The following is a 23,015-nucleotide window of genomic DNA, read 5'->3' on the forward strand; positions in this document are numbered from 1 at the left end:
TTATTTCTTTTAGACGGAGTCATACCGTTAAAGATAAACTTGTTAGGAGCAGGTTCCAAATGGAGAAGAGCAAGAATTGGCTCAAAAGTAACCTCCCAAAAGGCAACTACAGGTGTGGAAACTGTTGCTGGTATTAAACACACTGTCAATACCTTTATTAATTGTCGGAGTACTTATTTAGTATATTTGTTATTGTGCACATGTGGACGTTTTTACATCGGAAAAACTATCAGATGTCTTTTTGAACGTGTGAGGGAGCATTTTAATTCCATCAAGACAGGAAAAGATTGCCCTAGACTAATAGAACATATTAGAAGTGTGCATGATGGCGATACAGGTTGCATTTCCTTCTCTGGCTTGGAGACCGTATCCACTTCTCTGCAGGGGGGAGACAGACACCGCCTCCTCCTGCAGAGAGAGGCTAAGTGGATATTGCGTACCCAAGCCTTAGGGGAACTTGGACTCAATGACAGGAACGATCTTGGCCCTTTTTTGTAAATACCATATCATATTAAATCTCAGTGCTCTATTTGTATGTATATCGTGGCTATCACACGTACATTGTTTTTATATGTGCCCCACTTTAGTTACCTCCTTTATGTAGACGCAATCCGATTTGTCAACTTGTTTGATGACGGCTTGCGCCAGCATTTAAAAGGAGCATTGTGCAGGCACGCATTGACGCACAGCCAGAAGAAGCGCATGTTAGCGCGAAACGGCCGCCGCTGATCAATGCGTGCCTCTGAATGTCCGCCCCCTGCCTGATCTAACTCGGGATCAATAAAGCTGCTGAATTTTTGTGAACACACGGGTGAGTGCCGCTGTTTTCATTTTTCTCCTTGCCTTTGCCCTATACTAATAGTGTACCTGGGTGTGGTACTACCAGAAACACTCTCCTAAGCATAAGCCAGGGTGGTCAGGGCAGTCAGGACAGAAATAGCGGGTGTCACGCCTTATTCCACTCCTGCTACAGACACAACATTTTTTTCGGGGTGGCGCATGGGTTGAGGTACCGGCAACGACATTGGGGAAATGTCGCTTGTGTAGACGTCTCACTACACTGGTGGTTGGGGCCACGGAACCTCCTGTAAAGGTTCTCGATGATCTCTTCCTGAAATTTGAGGAAGGATCTTGTTCTCCCAGCCTTACTGTAGAGAACAAAACTATTATACATCGCCAATTGAATTAAATATACAGACACCTTCTTATACCAGCGTCTGGTCCTGCGGGAAAGTAAATAAGAAGCCAACATCTGGTCATTGAAGTCCACCCCTCCCATGAGCGAATTATAGTTGTGGACACAGAGGGGCTTTTCAATGACTACAGTGGATCGTTCAATTTCGATTGTCGTGTCTGCGTGAATGGAGTAGAGCATGTAAACGTCACGCTTGTCTCTCCATTTCACCACGAGCAGTTCTTTGGTACACAAGGCAGCCCTCTCCCCCCTTGCAAGACGGGTGGTAACGAGCCATTGGGGGTCGACTGGCTCCAGGGTCTGATCTTTACCCTCATAGACTCGAAATTTGTGCGTATAGCCTGTGGCCCTTTCACAGAGCTTATACAATTTGACCCCATACCAAGCGCTTGCTTGGGATGTATTGTTTGAAGCCAAGGCGCTCGGTAAAATGTATCAGGGACTAGTCTATGCAGATGTTTTGCTCAGGGGTATACAAATCTGCAAATTTGGTGCTAAAGTGGTCTATGCGGGGCCGAATTTTATGGAGCCGGTCAAAAGCTGGGTGGCCTCTGGGATGAGAGGTGCTGTTGTCACTAAAGTGGAGGAAACGCAGGATGGTCTCAAATCGTGTCCTGGACATGGCAGCAGAGAACATGGGCATGTGATGAATTGGGTTCGTGGACCAATATGACCGCAATTCATGCTTTTTTGTCAGGCCCATGTTGAGGAGAAGCCCCGAAAATTTTTACATTCGGAAACTTGGACGGGTTTCCACCGGAAAGACTGGGCATAAAAGCTTCCCGGGTTGGTGGCTATAAATTGAGTGGCATACTGGTTTGTTTCTGCCACGACTAAGTCCAAGAGCTCCGCAGTCAAGAAAAGCTCAAAAAAAACCATTGCCGATCCGATCTGAGCTGTCTCAACCCGAACTCTAGACTGGGCGGTGAAAGGGGGAACTACTGGTGCGGCTGAAGTTGTGGGCTGCAAATCAGGGTTTGCCAGCACCTCATGGACTCTAGGGGCTCTACGGGCCTGTCTGTGCGGTGGCTGCGACGGGGGAACTAATGCATGTGCCACCGTACCAGCTTCAACTGCCCTTCTGGGGCTGGCCACTTCACCATGTTCTACGGCAGTGCTGGTACTAGGTCCAGGATGGGCTGCGCTGCTGGTGTACGCCTCACCATGTAATCCGACAGCGCCAGCCCCACTTTGCTGCCCTTGAAGAGGATCCTGCGCAACCTGTGGTCTAGCAACACGGGGCCGGGTACGCCTGGTGGTATCAGGGACCTCAACCTCATCGTCCGAACTTTGGCTCAGATTGCCACTGCTTTCTACAGGTTCGTATTCTGACCGGCTGGATTCGTCAGATGAGGGTTCCCATTCCTCATCCGACTGGGTTAGAAGCCTGTAGGCCTCTTCAGATGAATAACCCTTACTTGCCATTTGGTCAACTAAATTTAGGGGGTATTCCCTGAGACTACCCAAGAAAAAAAAGCAAGCCTGTCTTACAAATGGGAGGCTAGCGAAGTACCGGAAGCCGCTGCGATTGATAAAAAAGATCAAAAAATTTTTTCATTGCCGCAGCCCTTGTAAAGTGATTGTGCAGTGATAAAAATAAACATTTTTGGCACTGGGGCGGGCGTGGGTGAACACACGTGTGGGCGACCGATCAGGCCTGATCGGGCAAACACTGCGTTTTGGGTGAAGGGCGAACTAAGATGACACTTTTACTACTATAGATCTGACTGTGATCAGTTCTGATCACTTGCAGATACTATAAAAGTACCAATGCTGATTAACGATACGCTAATCAGCGAATCAGTGTAGCAAAAGAGAAGAAAGAATACCGAAACAGGAGCCGCACATCTACAAAATGTACAAGTTTATTTAGGAAACAGACACAGCATAAAAAAGTTTAAAATCGTTGTATACAACAAATCCGGGCCATGTAAGCCGTGTGTCGGCGCATGCCCATCTGAATCACCACAATTTCATATATGAACCCCCACATCCATCAACATATCAAAATATAAAGTGCATGAGATCCATCAACAATGAATAAGAGTTAATAAATACTTATCATGGTATTGGCATGATGGGGGGTGTCTGTGGCGATCAGAAAGAGAGCCCCACGCGTATCGCCAGGCTTGCTGGCTTCCTCAGGAGTGCCTGGTTCCCAATGACAATCATCAGATATATATATGTATCAAATAATCAAGTGATAACCTATACCTGTGCAGGGATACCAGATGTAACAAAGGGGCGGTAACTACCTTATTGACGTGGAGCGACATAGAGGCAGATGGGGGAAGTCTCCCATGATGCAGGTATGGACATGCTGTGGGAAGCGAACGGCGTCCGGATGTGCCGTTCGCGCATGCGCCCATCCAGACCGGCCCGCGCTGCGTTCCAAAGATCGGAAGTAGCAGCACGCGCCGGCCCGCATGGTTCCCACTGCGTGTCAATGGTCGGAAGTGACATAGATCCCGGCATGTGGCGGCGACGAGGGGAACTGCAGATGTAAACGGAGAAAGAAAGAGAACAGAAGCAGGCCTTTTGCACCAGACTTGGCACATAATTTATACAAAGCAATGAATCAGAATCAAAAAAAGACCCAGAATTGAAATAAAGAATGAAAGACAAGTATTGCTCTGAAAATAAAGGGCATAAGAAAATATCAGAAAAAGAATAGATTAATCGCAAGAACACACCAAAAGAAGTGTCAAAAATAGTGATAGTTAATGTGCTAAAAATCCCAAATATATATATATATATTTCTGAAACGATTTTTCTTGCATTATTATTTATAATTATTACACTTATTTATTACTTATTTTAGATCTATTTATTATTTATTATTTTTTGTATTTTATTATTTTCACCTATTTATATTTTTTTGATTTACTATTATTTTATATAAATTTTTCATTAATTTTTTGTTTTATGATTTTTATTATATTTTATAACTTTTTAGAATTTATTATAAATTTTTTATTTTTTATTTATTTTTTATATTTTTTGTTTTTTATTTTATATTTTATTTACATATTTTTAAATATGATTTTTTGATCTTTTTTATTATTTATATTTTATGAAGAATTCAATTAGTTGGTGCACTTAATTCAAACACATAGTGTCACACCCAATGGTGTCTAAATAGCCATTTTTGATTTTAATTGCTAGTTATGAATTAAAAAAAAAAAAAAAAAAAAAAAAAAGAAGAGAAACAGAGAGAGACAGAGATGTAGGGCTCCATGCCAAAATCTGCAGCACCCCGCATCGAGGCCACATGATCAAAGAGGTCACTCTCAGGGGTAATAGCCATACCCGGGGTTGCGGCGTCCAAGGGTTATCAAGTTCAAATAATGTAAAAACACACATGAATTGCAGTAAACTGGTCATCACAGGTCCAGACAAATGAGAAAGTCCTTAAGAGAAAAGACGTAATAGTCCAGTAGAATTTAGTGTCGTGGATGATGATCAAAAGATTCCCCAACCGAAGAACCAAGGTGCAGAAGGAAGATAATCCAGTCCCGAAGTAGAGGACCACGTAATCGCATGTAGTGTGAACAGCATATATATCCCCATGGTGATCCAAGAAATGTGAAGCCACAGAAGTAAGAGTCTTCTCCTCATCAGCCCGGTCCCGGGCGGCCAGATTGATGTTAGACATGTGCTGCTGGATTCGTTTTCGCAATTCCTGTGAGGTCTGTCCGACATATATTCGCCTACATGGACAAATAATCCCATATACCACGTTTCTCGTACGACAGTTGATATAATGCTTTAGACGTATGTTGGCCTCACCATTTATGAAATTATCCTTTCCCAGCATGTACGGACAAACATTACATTGGCCACAGGGATGTGTGCCTTTGAGTTTGATGCCTCTATTCAGTCCCCGTGTGGGACGCTGGAAATGACTACAGACAAGCTTGTCCTTGAGTGAGGGTGCTTTACGGGCAATGATTCTCGGTTTTTCATCCATGTGTGGTGTCAATCTACGATCAGAGGTGAGCAGGAACCAATGGTTCTCCAAAATTTTATACAATGCTGGCCATTGATTATTGTAGCGTGTGATCAAATGCACCCTGCCATCCCTGTTTTTTGGTTTTGGGGTGAATAATTGCATCCGGTCAGCATTTTTGGCTTCTTCATATGATCGTGTGATGAGTTTCCTAGGGTACCCCCTTTTTCGAAACCGTGTTGTCAAATCTGCTGATGCTGTCCTGAAGTCCGTTATGTTGGTACAATTACGCCGCAGCCTGAGAAACTGCCCTTTTGGAATCCCTTTCTTCATATGGGCCGGATGAAAACTTTGATAATGTAGTAAATTATTGGTAGCCGTACTTTTTCGGAAAAGAGATGTAGTAATCCGCTCATGTTCTTTACGAAGCTTCAAATCCAGAAAATCCACCGTATCGTCCGATATAGTGTACGTCAAGTGTATATTCAAATCATTGATATTCAATGTATCCATGAACTGAATGCAGGTCTCCCTGGAGCCCAGGAAGGCGCGATGGGCCGGCTCCTCCGAGATTGATTGTTCCAAAAAATGGGTTGTAGCCCTGATGCCGTCCTTGTGTGCAATATTCGTGTAAAGAGACTCGACGTCACAGGTTACCAAAAATGTATCGGAAGTGATTGATAAATGTTCCAATATTTCTATCAAATGGAGGGAATCCCGTACATAGGAGGGTAGTCCTCTAAAAACAAATGCTCCTTCTTGGTGATAATGAACATATCTCGTGCTGTTTTCAATAATTGATCGAACTTCTTCTTAAACACCATTGTGGGATCAGATGGTAAAGGAACATAGAAAGTTTTGTTCTGTAGTTGTCGGTTCGCCTCTTTTGTATACAGGTCAATGTCCCAAAGGACCACATTACCGCCCTTATCCGCCTCCTTAATGACAAAGGTGTTATTCGCCTGTAATTTCCGTATGGTGTCTGATTCCGAATTATTCAGATTTCTACCGCGTAAGGAATCAGGTTTGAGATTCTGTATTCCATGGAGTACCGCTTGAAAAAATAGCTGATTCTGATTCACTCTCTCGCAAGAGGTCCATAAGATCCATAAATACTCCACGTTCATCGTCGGCCAGGGTTTGTAAGATTGAGGGTTGATTATAGAGGAGTTTGAAACAGAGTTGTCATTCAATATTGCTGTAGTCGTCTCTTCTGGAAAACTGGATAATTGCTGCCCCTGCGGTGTTGGGGTCCTCTTTTTCTTGGATTTGCGTAATCCCCTCCTTGACCTCCGTCGTCGCTGACCTCTGATAAAAAATCACCCTCACTCAAACTCTGATCACTGGGGTCAGTGTGACCCCCAGCCATTCTTGTTGATGGATTCATGGTGTTATTCCTGCCCTGGCCACGCTGATTTCCTGTGTGCTTCCACTTAAACGCTTGTTTATTGTCAAAATCAACCCTATCCCGCTGAAACTTGGATTTCTTCCCCATCATGATCTCCTTATCATACTTGTCCAAAGTGTCCCTCAACTTGGTATAATAACTCTCAACTTTGGTTTTCTCATGCAGAGCCAACCGCGCCTCCAAACCCACCAACCTCTGCTTGGTTGTGCGAAGCAATTCCCTATCGTGCTCAATCAACATGCCCATGAGAATTTTGGAACATTGGGATAAACCCTGTTCCCAAATGGTTTTAAATTCAGGGGAGACCTCCCAGGCAGGGAACTTCTGTACCCGGAGACCCCTGGGTATAATACCACATTTAACATATTCTTCTAGGCTTTTGACATTCCACCATACCCTTGAGAACAATTTGTGTGCCTCAGTGAGTTCATTGGCAAGCACCCTAAAATCACCACTGTCCTCCGGGTCACCGCCCTCCTGAAAAATGGTGGACACCTGGGAGTTCCACGCCGCCTCCCTGTCCTCCACGTGTGCCGCCATATCGCTGCACAGACTATCACAAAATTAAAACAATGAATATATGAGTGCCTCCCCAAGAAAACAGTGTGAACCACTGCTAATAAATGACCATGCAATCTAAGAAAAATAGGGGCACATCCAAAAATCAAGGAAAAGAGTGCCGGCCCTCGGTATATTAAGCACAATGTAGCAAAAGAGAAGAAAGAATACCGAAACAGGAGCCGCACATCTACAAAATGTACAAGTTTATTTAGGAAACAGACACAGCATAAAAAAGTTTAAAATCGTTGTATACAACAAATCCGGGCCATGTAAGCCGTGTGTCGGCGCATGCCCATCTGAATCACCACAATTTCATATATGAACCCCCACATCCATCAACATATCAAAATATAAAGTGCATGAGATCCATCAACAATGAATAAGAGTTAATAAATACTTATCATGGTATTGGCATGATGGGGGGTGTCTGTGGCGATCAGAAAGAGAGCCCCACGCGTATCGCCAGGCTTGCTGGCTTCCTCAGGCATACTGGTTTGTTTCTGCCACGACTAAGTCCAAGAGCTCCGCAGTCAAGAAAAGCTCAAAAAACCCCATTGCCGATCCGATCTGAGCTGTCTCAACCCGAACTCTAGACTGGGCGGTGAAAGGGGGAACTACTGGTGCGGCTGAAGTTGTGGGCTGCAAATCAGGGTTTGCCAGCACCTCATGGACTCTAGGGGCTCTACGGGCCTGTCTGTGCGGTGGCTGCGACGGGGGAACTAATGCATGTGCCACCGTACCAGCTTCAACTGCCCTTCTGGGGCTGGCCACTTCACCATGTTCTACGGCAGTGCTGGTACTAGGTCCAGGATGGGCTGCGCTGCTGGTGTACGCCTCACTATGTAATCCGACAGCGCCAGCCCCACTTTGCTGCCCTTGAAGAGGATCCTGCGCAACCTGTGGTCTAGCAACACGGGGCCGGGTACGCCTGGTGGTATCAGGGACCTCAACCTCATCGTCCGAACTTTGGCTCAGATTGCCACTGCTTTCTACAGGTTCGTATTCTGACCGGCTGGATTCGTCAGATGAGGGTTCCCATTCCTCATCCGACTGGGTTAGAAGCCTGTAGGCCTCTTCAGAAGAATAACCCTTACTTGCCATTTGGTCAACTAAATTTAGGGGGTATTCCCTGAGACTACCCAAGAAAAAAAAGCAAGCCTGTCTTACAAATGGGAGGCTAGCTGCGGAAGCCGCTGCGATTGATAAAAAAGATCAAAAAATTTTTTCATTGCCGCAGCCCTTGTAAAGTGATTGTGCAGTGATAAAAATAAACATTTTTGGCACTGGGGCGGGCGTGGGTGAACACACGTGTGGGCGACCGATCAGGCCTGATCGGGCAAACACTGCGTTTTGGGTGAAGGGCGAACTAAGATGACACTTTTACTACTATAGATCTGACTGTGATCAGTTCTGATCACTTGCAGATACTATAAAAGTACCAATGCTGATTAACGATACGCTAATCAGCGAATCAGTGACCGCGGTGGGCTGGGCACTAACTGACGCTAACTACCTAACAAAGGGGCCTAAACTAACCTAAAACCTAATCTTCAATACTAGTAAAAAAAAATAAAGTGACAGTTTACACTGATCACATTTTTCCCTTTCACTAGTGATTGACAGGGGTGATCAAGGGGTTAATTGGGGTGATAGGGGGTGATCTAGGGGCTAAGTGTAGCGTTTGGTGTACTCACAGTGATGTGTGCTCCTTTGCTGGGACCAACCCGAAGAAAAGGACCAGCAGAGGAGCACAGAAACCATTTAACACCTTATGTTTATAAATATAAGGTGTTAAATGGCTTCTGATTCAATTTCTTAAAAGTCACCAACCTGCCAGCGCTGATCATTTGCTGGCAGGCTGGTGACGAACTTGTGATGTAACGATTCCCGGCCTGCACTGCTCATGTGCGTGCCGGGTCTGCTCGAATCCTGGCGCATCCAGGAGGAACAACAGGGCCGCCGCCAGGACGCAATCCTGTGTGCGGCGGTACTGAGGAGGTTAAAGGGGTTGTTCGATGCAATTTTTAAAGTATTCGAATCCAGGTCCTGGTTTGAAAACTTTTTATGGGACAGCCCCTTTAAAACTGACACAAAAACAAACGCAAATTAGTATTCTTATATATTTTTTCCTCAACATGGTTGTATTTTTTTTTTTTTTGGTGGTACAGTTTGTTTTATTTTTGTAATGTATAGGATATATTTTATAAATATCTTTTAAGGGGTGCAGAAAAATATCAATTCTGTGTTTTTTATTAAATGTTTTTTACAGCTTTAACAATGCTATATATACAGTTGAGTCACATCATTTTGAGCACTTGCCAATATTCAGAGTAACCTCTGTATGCAGTATGGATGTCATGGTCTTACCTTCTTGCTGTTCTCCTTCGTTTGACATGTGCTGGCGGCCATCTTGGTTTCTGGGTTTCTTGTAGCCTCCCACCCTGCGGCTTCTCCTTCCCACTGGGAGGAGCTGGATGCCTAGCTCATATATATATAGGAGGTCTGTGGCTTCAGTTCCTTGCTTGGTCCTCCTGTGTTCACATGCTTCTAAGACTGCTGCTGCTTCTGGTTCCTGATCCTGGCCTCGTCTGACTACCCCGCTGGTTCCTGATCCTGGCTTCGTCTGACTACCCTTCTGGTTCCTGATCCTGGCCTCGTCTGACTACCCCGCTGGTTCCTGATCCTGGCTTCGTCTGACTACACTTTTGGTTCCTGACCTCTGGCTACGCAAGACCCTGCTTCGGTTTAGCCATCCGTTTGGACTTTTGCTTACAGCTTGATTTTCAATAAAGCCTTCTTATTCCCACTTATCTCTTGTAGTACGTCTGGTTCATGGTTCCATGACAATGGATAGCAGCTAGACGTTACTCCTGAGAGGTTGTCACAGGTTTCCAAACCATGCTGACTGCATTGCATCCCACAAGATTGTCACAGAGATGCTCAACTGGGTTCAAGTCTGAAGGACTAGAGAGCCAGGGTAGTGCATGGGGAAACTTGGTCATGCTCTTGCACCAGTGTCGGATATTTCTAGCTATGTGGCATGTTGCATTGTCCTGCTGGAAGAAACAATCCACCCCAGGAAGACAATCAGCATGTATGGGTCTATATGATCTTCAACGATAGATTCATACTTGGTTAACAGTGCCTTCCACATGGATGAATAGGACCAGAGAAATGCCACAAAAGCATTCTCAGATGATATTGCTACCAACATCAGTTTGTGTTCTTCTAGCAATGGTTGCATTGTGTTTGTTCCCTGATGTTACTCACCTGACACACCAAAGTCTATCTGTTTGATGAAGTAGATGTGACTCATTGGAGAAGGCAACCCTTTCCCAATCAGCAGAGATCCAATTCCAATACTGCCACGAAAATTTAACCATTTTCTGCCAATGCAACTTTGTTAGCAGTGGTGTAGTGACCATCTGTCTGCATCGGAGCCCCATAAACTGAACTGTTGTTTTAGACAGATGTCTAAAGGGTAGCCCCCTGGTTTATTTTCGAAGAAGGAAGTGGTCATAATAATGTGACTCGAATGTGTATGGTATGATAACTTAACTTAATTTTGAAGGTAAATGCGATTCAGGCATAAAGTTAAACATGACACCTTCCTTTTGTATTTTAAGCAAAAGCATTTTATTTATATTTTTTTATCTTTTACATTTTCAAAATATCCCAAAATATGAAAAGGGCCTGAAGAAAAGCTTTGGGCTCCCTGCACAGTTAGTACCCCCTTTTGTCAAGTATTACAGTTTGTAAATGCTTTTTTTAGCCAGTCCATTCTTTCTTGCAAAAGTCTTTCTGTTCTGTGAAATTCCCAGGCTGTCTTGCATGCGTTGCTCTTTTGAGGTCCAGCTACAGATTTTTAATGATGTTTAGAACCGGGAACGGGGAGGGCCATGGTAAAAACCTTCCGCTTGCACCTTTTGAGATAGTCTGTTGTGGATTTTGTGGTGTGATTAGGAACATTATCAATTTGCAGAAGCTGTCCTCTTTTCATCTTCAGCTTTTTTTTTTTTGTCGGTGTTATGTTTGATTTCAGAATTTGCTGGAATTTGTCTTAATCTTTTCTTCCCCATACCCTTGAAATGTTTCCCATTCCATTGGCTGCAACATAACCCCAAAGCATGAGTAATCCACCTCCATGCTTAATGGTTGGCGAGGTATTCTTTTCAGGAGATTTTGTGCCCCTTCTTTTTTCTCATTGTGGCCAAAGAGTTCAATTTTAGCATGATCGCTTGTTTAGGTAATCTTTTGCAAACTTTTGATGCTGGATTTTGTGGGGAAGACCCAGGAGAGGTTTTCTTCTGATGACTCTTCCATGCAGGCGATATTTATGCAAGTGTCCAATCCTACAAGCTGCTGTCTTCAAGACCTTTTCTTGATCTCCACTGTTCCTGTTAACTGCCATTTCTTATTTACATTTCAATTTGAGGAAATGGCAACCTGAAAATGCTTATAACCTTTTTATAGCCTTCTGTTGCTTTGTGGGCCTCAAATATTTTCTTTTTCATCGTTTTAGTCAACTGCTTAGTATGGGAAACCAAATTTCCTTAGGTTCCCATACTTTTGTACGGTACTCCTTTTTCTTTTTTCACTCTAAAATTGTACAAAACCAACATAATGCACTGATATTGCTTAATATATTGAAACGTGTCTTTCATCATTCATTTTATGACTTTTGGAGATAATTTCTTCTTTATCGTGCTTTAATGGTTATTCCATAGGATAGCGGATCATTATTAGATCGGTGAGGTTCCTACTGCTGGCACCCTAACCCATCATGAGAACGGGGGCTCCAGCCCCTTGCAGCACCCCTGAAATAAACAGAGCTGCTGGTCACACATGCCACTCCATTAATTTCTATCCTGAAATAGCCGAGTACAGCGCTTGGTTTTCTCCAGAATAAAATAGATTGACCGCACACTTGCCCAACCAGCCGCTCAGTTCATTTCAGGGGACCTGCAGGGGGTATTGGGCACCCGTTCTCATGATCGGAGGTCCCAGAAAAAGTCTGAGAGGTGTGGACTTCAAAAGATAGACATATATCTGATAGTACTGGGGAAATGACCTGGAAGGTGCATTTTGGGGAAGAAGTGTCAGATTGTTGAACTCAAATTTTGGTGAGAGCCAACAGCTTAAGAGCACATGAAATAAGAAGGTCCAGTAATATAGGGGAGTTTGTTGCACAATAAGCAAACGTTCCAGAGTGCACAGTTAAGAGGGAAGGGCAAACATACAGTGGGGAAAATAAGTATTTGATACACTGGTGATTTTGCAAGTTTTACCTTGTACAAAGAATGGAGAGGTCTAATTTTTATTTTAAGTACACTTCAACTGTGAGAGACAGAATCTAAAAAAATTCCACAAAACCACATTGTATGATTCTTAAATAATTAGCATTTTGTTGCATGAAATAAGTATTTGATCACCTACCAACCATCGAGAATTCTGTCTCTCATAGATCTGTTAGTTTTTCTTCAAGAAACCCTCCTACTCTGCACTCCTTACCTGTATTATTTGCACCTGTTTGAACTCGTCATCTGAATAACAGACAATTAATCATACTGCAACCTCTCCACCATGGCCAAGACCAAATTGCTATCTAAGGATACCAGGGACAAAATTGTAGACCTGCACAAGGCTGGGATGGGCTACAGGGCAATGGGCAAGGCAAGCAGTTTGGTGAGAAGGCTACAACTGTTGCCACAATTATTAGAAAATAGAAGAAACACAACATGACTGTCGATCTTCCTCTGTCTGGGGCTCCATGCACTACACAGAACTACACAGGAGGACAGTGACCTGAAAAGAGCTGGGACGGCAGTCTCAAAGATTACTGTTAGTTACACACTATGCCGACATGGATTAAAATCCTGCAGGGCACGCAAGGTCCCCATGCTCACGCCAGCACATGTCCAGGCCCATTTGAAGTTCGCCAGTAACCATTTGGATGATCAAGAGGAGGCATGAGAGAAGGTCATGTGGTCAGATAAGACCAATATAGAACTTTTTGGTATCAACTCCACTCGCAGTGTTTGGAGGAAGAAGGATGAGTACAACCCCAAGAACACCGTCCCAACCGCGTAGCATGGGATTGGAAACATCATACTTGGGGGGGTGCTTTTCTGAATAAGGGACAGGATGACTGCACTGTATTGAAGGGAAGATGGATGGGGCTATGTATCGTGAGAATTTGGCCAACAACCTCCTGCCCTCAGTAAGAGTATTGAAAATGGGTCGTGGCTGGGTTTCTAGCATGACAATCACCCGAAACACACAGCCAGGGCAACTAAGGAGGGGCTCCGTTAGAAGAATTTGAAGGTCTTGGAGTGGCCTAGTCTGTCTCCAGACCTGAACCCAATCGAACATCTTTGGAGGGATATGAAACTCAATGTAGCCCAGCGACAGTCCCGAAACCTTAAAGATCTGGAGAAGATTTGTGTGGAGGAGTGGGCCAAAATCCCTGCTGCAGTGTCTGCAAACTTGGTCAAGAACTACAGAAAATGTCTGACCTTTGTAATTGAAAACAAAGGTTTCTGTACCAAAAATTTAACGGTAACTGTCATATTTTTTTTATTTCTTAGTTTATTAGAGATAGTCCTGTATATCTGAGTTAGTCTGTCAATGATTGTCAAAAGATCTGTAATTACCTTATAATAACAGCTTTCATCAATGTCATCTGTCCGTTTCTACTGCTCCCTTAAAAGACCTTTGCTAGGGCTTGTCTGTCTTCCATTAGTGTAAACAGAAGACAGAAGGGCGGTCCTTCACACTACATGCCTGCATTAGGCTTCAGAGTGAAGAGGCGTGTCTCTCAGTAATCCAATCTGATTGGATGGCAGGGAGCTGCTGGCTACAGCATATGGGAAGTGAGGGAAAGGCATTTTGGCCTCAGAACTGGCAGAGGAGTCATCTTGAGAAGGTCCTCATATTGTAAATGTTTAAACAGCTGTAACTAAGGGAAAAACTCAAGGAAAACAAGATTTCTGGCAGCCAAAAGAAAGAAGCCAGGGATGTAACTTTAATGTATTAGTTGACGTAGCGACGGGGGCGGCGCCGTTCACCTTGGCTGTGGGACAATATTTCATAATGAGAAGGTGTGCTTGGGCTCGAAATTAAGGCGGGCTGGGCACTGCAGGGGGGGCGTTACTGGGCTCAAGAGATGAAGAATAACGCCCCTCTGGGCACCTTCGAGGTTCATTTGCATATCGCAAAAAGCTAAATTCATTTTATCAAAGAAGACCACTGCAGGAAAGAAGGTAGTTTATTGTACATGCCAATGGTAACAGCTGAATATGCTCAAACCAGGTGACAGATTCCCTCTAAAAAAGGTTGCAAAGTAAAGGCGGATTTACACTGCTTGATAATCGGGCAGATTATCGGGAACAAACGATTGTGCGATAGCTCATTTCCGACAATCTGCCCATCTAAATATGCCGCTGAAGAACGAGCGTGCTCATTCATCGGGTGATCCTGTCATTCGTGTAGGCACACCAATTATTGTTTCTGGACAGCAAATTGTGCTGTCTAAACAGCAATCTGCTGCCCAGAAACAACGATTGTGTGAACACCAGTGTCTGAAGGAGATCTCCTGCAGCTGACTGTCGGGAAGAAACGCTTCCTTCCCGCCAATCAGCTGTAACATTGTGTAGTATATACCTACCTTAACCCTAAGTTCAGACCTGAGCGTTTTACAGCGCGTTCCTACGCGCTGTAAAACGCTCAACAAGGAGAAACCAATGATTCCCTATGGGAATGGTTCTCACCTGGGCGTTTTACAGCGTGTACGATCGCGCTGTAAAACTCCCAACGCTCAAACAAGTTCTTGAGCTTTTTTGGGGCGTTTTGTCGCGCGTTCCCGTACATAGATATTCGGGAACGCGCGACAATGTGTGTTCGCTTGTCTCTGTATGCGCGATTGTAAACGCCCGTACAATCTCGCATACAGAGCGCTCCTTTCAGAACGCTCAGGTCTGAACCCAGGGTAAGGGTCCATTCACACGTCCGTAAGTGTTTTGTGGAAAACACGGACAGTGGCAATGTGCATTCCGCAATTTGCACACCGCACATGGCCGGCAATATAATAGAAAATGCCTAATCTTGTCCGCAATTGCGGACTAGAATAGGACATAGTTTATATTTTTTTGCGGAAACTGAAGCACGGATGCGAAAGTACGGATCCGCAAATGCGCATGCGGACAGCACATTCCAGCCCCATTGAAAATTGCGGAACGGATGCAGACCTATTTTGCGGATGTGTGAATGGACCCTAAGAATGCTTTCAAAGACAGAAGTATTAATAGTTTATTTTTTATCAATGAACAAAATGCCATCTGAGTGAACAAAAGAGAAATCTAAACCAAATTAATATTTGGTATGACCACCCTTTGCCTTCAAAACAGCATCAATTCTTCGAGGTACACTTGCTCAGTTTTTGAATGAATTCAGCAGGGAGGTTGTTCCAAACAACTTGGGCAACTACCCTCTTCTGTGGATGTAGGCTTGTTCAAATCTCCTCCTCATGTAATCCCAGACAACTTGATGATGTTGAGGACTCTGGAGTTTTTTTTCATTACTTACAGGACTCCTTGTTCTGTCCTATCAGATGCCTCTCTGATGGTATTACATGATGGATAAGAATCTGACTATTTCTTAGCATTTAGGACACCATTAACCTTGACCACATTGAAGAACGTAGATGCAATGGTCTGCCAAGTAAGCTTAGTGCAGCAGATGAAAGACCTATCATGTCTGCTTTTTTCTTTATCAGAAATTTTGATACTTGCTATCAGCTCAGAAGTGGCAGAGACCACTGGGACCCAGGTACACCCATTTACCGTTTAGAGAAGTCTAGCCAGAAGTGGTCTTTATGGAAGAATTGTGGCCAGAAAGCCATGCATACCTTCATTGTGGAAACAAGGTGAAGAGACTCAACTGTGCACAAAAACAGGAACTGAGGTGCAGGAAAATGACAGCAGGTGCTGTGGACTGAAAGTGTCAAATATTTGGCTGTAACAGAAGACAACAAAAAAGATAAATACAGTACCCACTAAGGGGGAATATAGGTGCATGCCCCAATTGGAGCAGCGTCCAAAGCTCCTTGAAGGATCAATAGTGAAAAATGGAAACAGCGCCCAAAAAATATGATGTTGAAGATAGGGCTGCAGTAAACGAATATTTTAGTAATCTAGTATTCTATTGATTTATATTTCTCGATTCATTGAGTAATCTAATAAGAAAAACCTTCTTAAAATAACCTACGTATTTACTTTTTACTTTATAAAATCAATATTTTTATTTCTTACAGTGGTGGTATGGTATAGCAAATAATTGCACACACATGTTGGCTTGGCTGTATAGCGTTATTGGTTTACTTTGGAGGGGTTAATGGAAGCACCTTGGAAATGGGCATGTATACAGTTATTGGTTTGAATGGGTTAATGGAAACACCTTGGCATTAGGTATGTATAAAGTTATTGGTTTGAAGGGGTTAATAACTTTATACAATACTTTTCTTCAACTAGGGCTGAAACGATTATTCGAATAATTCGATTAAATCGAGTCAAAAAAATCTCCAAGGTGCTTTCATTAACCCCTACAAACCAATAACTTTAAACAAGTTATTGGTTTGGAGGGGTTAATGGAAGCACCTTGGCATTAGGTATGTATAAAGCTATTGGTTATATAGAGGCGTTAATGGACCTTGGAGGACACGGAAGCGGTGAGTGAGACACTTAATTTCACTCCCACTCCGTGATCATGTGATGTAAACGATTACTCGATGCAGGGAAACTGCATTGAGGATTTTTTTGACTCGATTTAATCAAATTATTTGAAAAATCGTTTCAGCCCTAGTTGATGAAAATATTCCTTTAATCCATATGCGGCAGTACAATTACATGAGACATTTTGGCTACACCTTAGCATTCATTAAGCAAGCATTTTTCACTACTGTAACAGAAGGCAGTTTGTTCGCGAAAGGGCTGGAGAACGATACAATAATGAGTATCTGCTGGCAACAGTGAAGATTAGTGGAAGTTCCTTGCAAGTTTAGGGCTGCATTTCAGCAAATGGAATTGGGAATTTAGTTAGGATTAATGATGTTCTCAATGCTGAGAAATACAGGCAGATACTTATCCATCATGTCATTGCAAATTATCTTCAGAGTAAAGAACAAGGAGTCCTGAAAGTGATGATATGACCCCTGCAGAGCCCTGATCTCAACATCGAGTCTGTCTGGAATTACATGAAGAGACAGAATTTTAGCAAGCCTATATCCACAGATCTGTGATTAAGTGTCCAAGATCTTTGGAACAACCTCCCTGTCGAGTTCCTTCAAAAACTGTGTGTAAGAGTACCTAGAAGAAATTATGCAATTTTAAAGAAAAAGGATGGTTATTTACTTTGCATTTTGCTCATTGATAAAAATAAACTATTAATACTTGTGTTTTTAAAAGCATTTTCAACTTCTGTCTAAAACGTTTGCACAGTACAGTACTTCTCTAAATCATTCAGCTTTAATCTACTTGGGCTGTAGGTCCTGATATGATTCTCAAATGAGTTATTGGATACCCATACACTATAGAGAGTAGTGGTGGAGGTGCCGTATAATCATCTGTACATCTCAAGAGTTTCTTCTTTATAGATGTGCTAGGGGAACACTATGATCTTTGCAGCTGCCATGTGCATTTTGTATATTTGAGGGTGTATCATATAACTGGTACTTCTAAGCAGAGATGAGAGATACATTGGTCTTATGCCATTAAAGGGGTTTGCTGGGATTTCAAGATTGATGACCTATCCTCAGGATAGTAAAACAAGGATTGATAAGAGCAGCATACAAAGGTCCATTAGATCAGTCATTGAATGCAACAGCTATGCCAAACACCACAGATCCAATGTGGTCACAGAACGATTGATTGAAAAGAAGGCTGCAGCATCATCTCCAATAATCTTCTTTATTTCTTGTACGTCAAAGGATAGGTCATCAATATCAGATCGGCGGGGGTCCGACACCCAGCACTCCAGCCTATTAGCTGTATGAAGAGAAGGCTGCTCTTGTGCAAGCGCTGTCTTCCCTTTTAATGTTTACCTGCTTATCGGTGTAATTACAGCTCCTCTATCCCTATTCACTTCAATTGGATGGCCCCTTCCTATTCTTCTGAGTGAAGGAGGATTGAAGACATAAGCCAATAATGAATTGTAGTCTGTGTTTTGTAAATGAGAAAAAAGGTATAGCCCCTCTGGGGCTTCTCTCTGGAAGTTGGGATAAGCAGGTGCAGTACAGAGGCAAAGTACAAGTTCGTAATTCAAATGGGCGTGTTTATTCACACATGGTAAAACAAAAACACTCTTTGCAAGGTTGGTGTTTGTTCACATCAAGTAGAAGGTTTGTGCATGACAAAAAAAAGCCACCTTGTTGGCGGTTCTGCCTCCAGCAGTCAAAATGCAGGCTTCAGGTGGCCTGCTCTCCCAACACACAGGTCTCAGCTTTTCAGCCCAGCACAGGGCTCAGTTCCTACACCAGCGATTGCCAGAGCTCCTATGTCAGTGAGGGGTAATCACTCCCAGCTGACACTGCTGGCTGGGTTTTTTATAGGCCAGTCAAGACCCAGCCTGGAACGTGGGGAGTAGTCACCCACCCATCACTTTGAAAAGAACACCTGAAAATACCAGCTCTTCACCGAGGCCAGGACCCTCGGTGACGCATACCTTCCGTCAACGACTGACCCTTGCGCCTTCCTACATACCTCCCCTTTGTTCAACCCTGAGGGGGTGAACACTTGCCAGACAGTGTACCCGGGCCAGTGCATCCAGGTTTCCCTGTAAGCGGCCTGCTGTCACCACCAGACATCTGAGAAGCTCTGACACACGTTCTTCAGAACCTCCTGCTTGAGGTTCCATTTGTTTTTGCTTTCGTTTTCTCATCTCGTTAGCCTCTCTCAGCTGTCATGTAGTTGCACTGATTGCATCCCTTTAAATCCCTTCCCATACTGCATCACTTTGCGGTTTATACAACTTCCTGGAGTGTGTGCATGCTGGATGCTACTACTGATTCTTCTACAGATAAGTTTGTCCATTCATTTGTGTTTTCCTGTTTGCTGGATCCTAGGAGACCCTGACTCCCTCCGTATTTAGTGTAGGGAGCCAGTGGTCATGTCCCCTCACTATTATAGGGTGTTCAGGTGTCAAACAGTCGAGGAACGAGGGTATGCAATCATCTACCATAGAGATTTTTGCATAGGCTGAGCAGTAAGGGAGAAGCCAGGGCTGTTGCAGGGCTTACCCTTTGGTTCCTTAGTTTTTGGATCCAGTCAGTCGGATCTTCATTTTGTGTCTTCTAGTTTTCTGTACACCTTCCGTGACATTAGAAATCGCCAAAACCGTCTCGAGCATGGACCCGGTTTCACTTTTGACTGAACACATGCAGGGTCTTTCATTGGAGGTAGCAGATCTCCGTAAAACTGTTTCTCAGTTTCAGGTGACCGGTTCAGCTTGCGTTCATGGAGTTTGTTCTGAGCCTAAGATCTCGCTCCCGGATACGTTCTCCGGGGGTAGTGAGAATTTAGTTCGTTTTAGAGAGGCTTGCCAAAACCGTCTCAAGCATGGATCCGGTTTCACTTTTGACTGAACACATGCAGGGTCTTTCATTGGAGGTAGCAGATCTCCGTAAAACTGTTTCTCAGTTTCAGGTGACCGGTTCAGCTTGCGTTCATGGAGTTTGTTCTGAGCCTAAGATCTCGCTCCCGGATACGTTCTCCGGGGGTAGTGAGAATTTAGTTAGTTTTAGAGAGGCTTGCAAACTCCATTTTCGCCTACTTCCCCATTCCTCTGATGATGAGGAGCAGAGGGTGGATATCATCATCTCGCTGCTCAGGGATAACGTTCAGTCTTGGGCCTCTTCGCGGCCTGTGGGGGCACGGCCCCTCCGTTCAGTGGATGATTTTTTTTTTAGCCCTGGGTCAGATATATGATGACCCGGATCGTATCGCTCTGGCTGAGTCTAGACTACGTCTTTTATGCCAGGGTAAACAGTCCGCAGAGATATACTGTTTAGAATTTCGGAGATGGGCAGCTGATACTGGTTGGAATGATGCTGCACTCCGAAGTCAATTTTGCCATGGGATTGAAAGATGCATTTGCCTTTCATGAGAGACCTACCTCCTTGGACTCTGCCATGTCTCGGGCCGTTCGTATTGACAGGCATCTTAGAGAGAGAGGAGAGATCACTCCTTCCTATCATACTCAGTCCAAGGACAGTGTGGTGGTCTCATTCAGTGCGCAGGGGTCTCAGTCTCTCTCAATCCCCTCTGAGCAGGAGCCCATGCAGCTGGGTTTGCTTGCCTCTGACAATAGAAGATTGAGCTCTCAGAGGAGGGTTTGTTTCTGTTGTGGAGGTATAAATCATTTGGCAAATGTTTGTCCCTCTAGGTGATTAAGGCAGTTTTTTGAGTAATAAACAAAAAGAATAAAAAATCCTCTAAAAACGTTCCATCTGTTACTATTGGCAAGGTTAATGCGGAAATTGAAGGTTTTCCGTTTGCTTGTAGTTCCCGTTTTGTCCTACCTGCCAGGGTGGTGCTAGAGAGCAAAAACATTTTTTGGGCGATTTTTGTAGATAGTGGAGCAGTCAATCTCATTGATAATCAATTTGCTATAACACATGGTTTCCAGGTATGCACTTTGGGAAAGGATATACCTGTTTTTGCTATTGATTCTGTTCCACTTTCTCAGAAATCGTTAAAGGGCATAGTTCACAATATCCGTTTGATTGTGAGTGCTACTCATGTTGAGGATGTGTCATGTTTCGTCCTAAGCGGTTTGCCCACTCCTCTAGTGTTGGGGCTACCCTGGCTCACTAAACATAACCCCACCAATGATTGGCAAGCGAGGCAAATAAATGGTTGGAGTGACTTTTGCGGAGAGAATTGCCTCACGACATCTGTTTCAGAGGTTTCTACTAAGACTGTACCATCTTTTCTCTCTGAATTTTCAGATGTGTTTTCCGAGAGTGGTGTTCAGGAGTTGCCCCCTCACAGGGAGTACGATTGCCCTATTAATCTCATCCCAGGCGCCAAGCTGCCTAAATCTCGTTTATACAATCGCTCCCAACCTGAAAGGGTCGCTATGCGTGCTTATATCTCTGAGAGCCTGAGAAAGAGACTCATCCGACCCTCGAAGTCACCTGTTGCCGCAGTTTTTCTCTTGTTAAGAAAAAAGATGGTTCTTTAAGACCATGTCTGGATTACGGGGAGCTGAACAGTATCACAATTCGTGACCCTTAGCCGCTTCCTATGATCCCAGACCTGTTTAACCAGATTGTTGGGGCTAAAGTTTTTTCCAAGTTGGATCTAAGAGGGGCATACAATCTGGTCAGGGTCAGAGAAGGAGACGAATGGAAGACGGCCTTCAATACTCCTGAGGGCAATTTTGAGAATTTGGTTATGCCTTTTGGTTTGATGAATGCTCCAGCTGTCTTTCAGCATTTTGTGAACAGCATTTTTTATCATTTAATGGGGAAATTTGTATTAGTGTATCTAGATGACATTTTGATTTTTTTTCTCCTGATCTCAAAACTCATAAGGACCACCTACGTCAGGTCTTGCCCATCCTGCGGGAGAAGAATAAATTGTATGCTAAACTGGAAAAATGTGTGTTTGCGGTTCCAGAAATTCAATTTCTGGGGTTTCTTCTCTCCGCTTCTGGTTTTCGCATGGACCCTGAGAAGGTCCGTGCTGTGCTTGAGTGGGAGCTTCCTGAGAATCAGAAGGCACTGATGCGTTTTTTGGGTTTTGCCAATTATTACAGGAATTTTTTTTGAATTATTCCTCTGTTGTTAAACCACTCACTGATATGACTGGAAAGGGGGTAGATTTTTCCTCCTGGTCGGTAGAGGCGCGTAAGGCCTTTTCTAATATGAAGGAGAGTTTTGCTTCCGCTCCCATCTTGGTACAACCTGATATCTCTCTGCCCTTCATAGTTGAGGTGGACGCTTCTGAGGTGGGTGTGGGTGCGGTCTTGTCTCGGGGTCCCTCTCCTGCCAAATGGCGACCGTGTGCCTTTTTCTCGAAGAAACTCTCCTCCGCAGAGAGAAATTACGGTGTGGGAGATAGGGAGTTGTTGGCCATCAAGTTGGCTTTTGAGGAACGGCACCATTGGCTAGAGGGAGCCAGACACCCTATTACCGTGTTTACCGACCTTAAGAATCTGGCCTACTTGGAGTCAGGCAAGCGTCTGAACCCGAGACAGGCCAGATGGTCTTTGTTCTTTTCAAGGTTTAATCTTGTTGTCATGTTCCGCCCTGGGGTTAAGAATGTGAAGGCGGATGCCCTGTCACGTTGTTTTCCGGGAGGTGGGAATTTTGAAGACCCGGGTCCCATTTTGGCTGATGGTGTGGTGGTCTCTGCTCTTTATCCTGAATTGGAGGCAGAGGTTCAGGCAGCCCAGGCAGAGGCTCCTGATCTTTGTCCTCCTGGGAGGTTGTTTGCGCCTCTCGCTTTAAAACACAAGATTTTTAAGGAGCACCACGATACTGTCCTTGCTGGGCACCCGGGGGGTAGAGCCACAGTGGATCTCATCGCTTGGAGATTCTGGTGGCCGGCGCTTCGTAAGTCAGTTGAGGGTTTTGTGGCAGCCTGCGCTCGTGCCAAAGTCCCTCATTCACGGCCATCAGGTCCTCTCCTTCCGTTACCCATTCCTTCCCGTCCTTGGACACATATGTCCATGGACTTCATTACGGACCTTCATTACGGGTCTGCATTTATTGACCACATTGTTAAATTGCATGGTATTCCTTCAGACATAGTCTCTGATAGGGGCACGCAGTTTGTTTCCAGATTCTGGAAGGCTTTCTGTTCTCGCTTGGGGGTTCGGTTGTCGTTCTCTTCTGCTTTCCACCC

The 23,015-nt window shown here is 44.2% G+C and overlaps 1 protein-coding gene across 4 annotated transcripts in view; it reads left to right on the top strand.

The window, feature by feature from the left end:
- CALCRL (calcitonin receptor like receptor) overlaps positions 1-23,015 on the top strand; it is a 472,379-nt gene that overhangs the window by 150,196 nt on the left and 299,168 nt on the right. The gene's annotated exons all lie outside the window — the stretch shown is intronic.

Source organism: Bufo gargarizans, chromosome 8 (assembly GCF_014858855.1).
Source record: "Bufo gargarizans isolate SCDJY-AF-19 chromosome 8, ASM1485885v1, whole genome shotgun sequence".
NCBI classification, from domain to species: domain Eukaryota; kingdom Metazoa; phylum Chordata; class Amphibia; order Anura; family Bufonidae; genus Bufo; species Bufo gargarizans.